Source organism: Aotus nancymaae, unplaced genomic scaffold (genome assembly GCF_030222135.1).
Source record: "Aotus nancymaae isolate 86718 unplaced genomic scaffold, 86718_ANA_hifiasm-v0.15.2.pri h1tg000029l, whole genome shotgun sequence".
NCBI lineage: Eukaryota > Metazoa > Chordata > Mammalia > Primates > Aotidae > Aotus > Aotus nancymaae.
Window position 1 is genome coordinate 18129803 of NW_026988442.1, and position 5505 is coordinate 18135307.

At 42.9% G+C, this 5505-nt stretch overlaps 1 pseudogene; it reads left to right on the forward strand.

The window, feature by feature from the left end:
- The first annotated feature begins 912 nt into the window (after positions 1–912).
- On the forward strand, positions 913–1222 carry LOC110567170 (small ribosomal subunit protein eS27-like; annotated as a pseudogene).
- The last annotated feature ends 4283 nt before the right edge of the window (positions 1223–5505 follow it).

Sequence of the window (5505 nt, forward strand, 5' to 3'; positions counted from 1 at the left end):
TCAACAAAAGATGCATATAGGTATGTTCATAAAGCACTTTTCGTAATAGCCCCCAACTGGAAATCCCAAACATTCATCAACAGTAGATGGATAAATGGTGGCACATTCACATTTGTTTAATGGAATATTAAACAGCAATGAGCATGAATGAACTAAACCACACGCCACAACGTGGGTGAATCCCGCAAACAGATGCTAAGTGAAAGATGCCTGGCATAATTCCATTGATACAAAATTCAAAAGAAGGCAAAACTAATTCATGGAAGCAAAAGTTAGACTAGCGGTCAGCCTTCAAGGTGGGATGGGGGGATAGTAACTAGAAAAGGAAGTGAGGGGGCTTCTGGGGTTTTGGTTATGTTTTGCTTCTTGATCCATGTGCTGGTTACATTGGTGAGCTCACATTGAGAACATCTGTCTCTATATACTTGTCTGTATATATGTTATACTTCAAAATAAAAGTATCTATCAGAAGGGTATTCTGTATTTATGAGACTCCTTATAGTGTCTTTGATTACTCAGGCTCACAATAAACAAAGCACCATTTTTTAGATTTTTTCATCCGAATATATCAAGATATACATCATGGACAGCTGCTTACTTAGTGAGCATCGTTTGCATTGTTATAACAAAGTAATAACAAAACGAGAATGAAAGAAACCTCTGTGGTCCTTAATAGGATACTAGTAGTTAAATTATGGTATATAGTCATGCAAAGGAATACTATGCAGCCATTAAAAATAATGAAAGAATGAGGCCCATCTACATGTGCAGACATAGAAGAATGTGAAGAATTATTAGGTGGAAATAGGAGGCTGCAGAACAGCAGGTACAGTATTATCTTCTGTACTTTAAAAAGATATAGACACATGCATGCATGGTCCTTTCCAGCAGTGATGACCTACCCACGAGAACATGCCTCTCACAAAGGATCTCCTTCATCCCTCTCCAGAAGAGGAGAAGAGGAACACAAGAAGAAACGCCTGGTGCAGAGCCCCAGTTCCTACTTCCTGAACGTGAAATGCCCAGGATGCTATCACATCACCACGGTCTTCGGCCGTGCACAAACGGTAGTTTTGTGTGTTGGCTGCTCCACTGTCCTCTGCCAGCCTGCAGGAGGAAAAGCGAGGCTTACAGAAGGATGTTCTTTCAGGAGGAAGCAGCACTAAAAGCACTCTGAATCAAGATGAGTGGGAAACCATCTCAATAAACACATTTTGGATAAAAAAAAAAGATACAGACACATGCATGCATGCTTATATGGGTACAGGAAACCGCTAAGAGGTTACCTAAGATACTGAAAGAGAAGTTACCTCTGGAGAATGGGAATGAAGCATTGGTAAGGCTGGGAAATTTTTATTTTCCTTCTTGTATCATTGTGCATTATTTGGATATTTTAAGCAGGCAAATATTACTCCTTAAAAGTAACTTCTCTGGCCAAAAGCAGTGGCTCACACCCAGCATTTTGGGAGGCCAAATGGGAGGATTGCTTGAGGCTAGGAGTTTGAGACCGTCCTGGGCATAGGGAGACCTCGTCTCTACAAAAAAATAAAAATAAAAACAAATAAAATTTTAAAATGAATTTTTAAATGTATTAATTTCCTATTGCTGCTGTTACAAATTAGCCACAAACTGAGTAACTTTAATCCACATAAACTTATTATCTTTTAGTTTGGGAGGTCAAGAGGGCTGCATTCCTTCAGGAAGCTCTGGGGGAGAATATCTGTTCCCTTCTTTGTTCAGCTCCTAGAGGCTGCCTACATTCGTTGGCCTGTGGCCACTTCCCTCATTTTCAAAACCAGCAGCAGAGCATCTTCTCTCCTCTCTGACCTCTACTTCTAGCCTTACATCTTCTTTAACTCTGATCCTTCTGCTTTTCTCTCATAAGGACCCTTGTGATTGCACTGAGCCCACCCATAATGCATGCTAATCTCCCCATCTCAAAACCCTTAACTTAATCACACCTGCGAAGTCCATTCGCCATGCAAGGTAACATATTTATAGGTTCAGGGAATTAGGACATGGACGTCTTTGGTGAGGCCATTGTTCAACCTATCACAGATGTATACCAAAGCAATTTAGCCACACATTTTTAAAAAAATCAAATGTGCAAAAGGGCTTATCATAAGAAGCAGTGGTCTCAGAGGGACCACTTTTAATGCCTTAAATGTTTCTGGTTTTAGTTCTTTTGATGGATAGCTCAAGATCTCAAATAATGTTCCTACATCATTTTTTTCATTTACCAATTTTCTAAAAATTTGCTGAGTACATGAGGACTGACTTAGCTTGTTGCCCCATTTCCCTTTCCTCTCTCAAAATATCATGTAATATAATATTTTTTCTTTCTCTATTGGTATGTTTGTAATTTTAGATAATATATTCACGCATATTTTGTGCTCTATCAACTATACCTATGTGATTTCCCTTTACTCACTCTGTGACCTTGATGGGTCTCTCTGAGCCCGTTTTCATATCTTAAAAAGTCACACATGTGCAGTAGTCTCACTAGCTGGCTGTCCATCAAACTATTTCTCTTTCCACGAAGACACATGGTTGAACTGCATTTCCCAACACCCCTTGCAATTAATTGTCAGCTATGTGACTAAGTTCTGACAAAGCCATAAACATCACCTGTATGATCCCCCCTCCCCAGCCACCCCGGCTCCCCATTGACCAGCTGGATGTCAATATGTTGACACCTAAGGTGACTTGGGATAAATGTATTGAAGATGGCAGAGCCTCCAGCAGCAGCCTTGGTCCCTGAATGCTTGTATGGAGCAGAGCTTCTCCCATCCCCAACTCCGGCATTTGAACTTTACAAGAGCAGAAATAAACCTATCACAGTCACTAAGATTTGGGAATTTAAACATTAAACAGGAGCTAGTATTGGTTTTAATTGGCACAGAAAGTATAGCAACCCACAAGACTGTTGAATACATGTATGTAAGTATATTAAGGTTTGTAAGTTGCTGAATCTACAGTAAATGCTGGACAAATGGAAGCTATTAGTAGTAGTAACACACTCCCTGGACATCAGGCTTCTCCCCTGCTTTCCCTTCCAGAGCCTTTCTAGTTTACCCTGTTCGGTTAACTCTTCCTTTCCCTCAGCAAGAAAATATGTTCCTGTCTAACACCGTAAATAACCAAATAATCTCTCCTTGTTCAGAATTCAGCTCCGTAGTTCAATTGGCAACTGATCATGTGGTATTTTGAAGTGCCATTTAAATATTTTGCTATCTAACTTCTCCTAGTTTTATGTCTAACCTCCCTAAGTAGATTATAATTGCCTTGAAGGCAGGAAACAGATATTACATGTCTTTGTATCACCCACGGCTCAATGCAGTACTGAGTTGGGCACTTAATATGTATCCAGTGATTTGAAGTGTCTTGTCACTTAACCTAGTGCTCCAATCTTTTCCCCAGTTATGGGCCGCCCTAGGCCTTTATCATATAGCTCCTTCAATTTATAGCCAGCTGTTAATTATCTCCAGATCCTTGCTGCTGCGCTTCTGTGCATGCTCAGCTGTCCCCACGTTTCACTTTAACTTCTCCTGTTCAGATCGCAGAGCCGCCCGCAAAGGATGTCTCTCCCTGTTCTCACTGCTGATGGTTCTAAGCTGTCCACTGGGGCTTCGAAAGGTACTTGGGAGGTAAATGAGCCATGAAATGTTAACTCAAGAGGGCGGAAACACGGGGCAGCAGGAAGTAATAGCGGACCTTGAGGGTCTACATTTCACAGGGTGATCAAGGGCCAAAGGGAAGGGAGTCCCTGGCAGGTTGAGGTGACCTTTACTGTAGTTAACACTTTGGTGAGTTTCCCTAACAATTTCCCATTTCTGAAGAGCCTGGGCATGGTTGAGGTCTTGCAGAGAGCGAGTAGAGAGTGGGGTGGTTTCAACTGAAATAGTCCCTGTCGATCTAGCAGTCCAATATTTGTAATTATTTCTCGCTATGGATTCAGTTGTGGTACCCCCAAAAAGATATGCTGGCCAGGAGCAGTGGCTCATGCCTGTAATCCCAGCACTTTGGGAGGCCGAGGCAAGTGGATCACTTGAGGTCAGGAGTTTGAGACCAGCTAGTCAACATGGTGAAACCTCATTTCTTCTAAACATATAAAAATTAGCCAGGCATGGTGGTGGGTACCTGGAATCCAAGCTACTCCAGAGGCTGAGGCAGGAGAATCGCTTGAACCCGGGAGACGGAGGTTGCAGTGAGCCGAGATCACACCACTGCACTCCAGCCTGGGTGACAGAGCAAAACTCCATCTCAATAAACAAATAAACAAAAAAATGAATAAATAAAATAAAGCTGAAGCCTTAACCCCCAGGACTCAAAATGTGATCTTATTTGGAATAGGCTCTTGACAGAGGTAATCAAATTAAAATAAAATCATTAAGGTGTGCGCTAATCCAATATGACTTGTGTCCTTACGAAAAGGGAAAATGTGGACTTAGATAAGCTACACACAGAGGGGAGATGATGTGAAGACAGCTATGAGATGCTGGAGGCAGAGACTGGGCTGATGCAGCTTCCACCCCAGGGATGCGTGAGGCTGCTGGAAGCTAGGAGGAGGCAAGGAAGGATTCCACCCAGTCTCAAAGGGAGTATGGCCTGTGGGCACCTTGATTTCCAACTTCAACCTTCAGGACTGGGAGACCATCCATTTTTGTCGTTTTAAGTAACCCAGTTTGTGGGGATAGGGGCGCAGTTAAGAAAGGGTTTCACTCTGTCAATCAGCAGGCTGGAGTGCACTGGTGCAATCATGACTCACAGCAGCCTCAACCTCCTGGATTGAAGTGGTCCTCCCACCTCAGCCTCCCAAGTAGCTGGGACTACAAGCATGTGCCACCACATCCAGCTAATGTTTTAGTGTTTTGTAGAGATAGCATCTTCCTGTATTGCCCAGGCTGGTCTCAAACTCCTGAGCTCAAGCTATCCTCCTACCTCAGCCTCCCAAAGTGCCGGGATTACAGGCGTGAGCTACTGTGCCTGGTCTAGTTTGTGGTATTTTTTGTGGAAGCCCAAGAAAGTGAATACACTTACTTTCCCTTTATCCATGCTTCCTTTCCCATATTCACAAAGGGGCATCTAATGTCAACGTCTCAAGAGCGGGAGGGTTTTAGTTGAAATAAAGATTGAAGTTAGCCATGCAGAATTCAGCTTCTCACTGAGTTTCCAAAATAACTGCAGCTGTTCCAAGTATCCTTTTGAGGGGAAAACCTTTAAAAGTGTTCCCTGGGAGATTGGCTCCCAGGTTGCCAAGCCCTTTTCTTGAGGGAATGTTCCAGACTAAGCTCCCTTGGGACTTTTCCTGCGCCTGTATGAGTCTCGGATGTGCCGAAGCACAGAATCAGATGGTAGCAGCTGCTGATGTTTGGTGCCCAATGGTCTGGAGAAACTCTTTTTGTTTCCATTAGAACATTCAGTTTCCCCAATCTGTGTGCCCTTGGGGGTGCGAGAGAAAATCCATTCATTCCACAAATATTTATTGAGCCATCACTGTGTGCC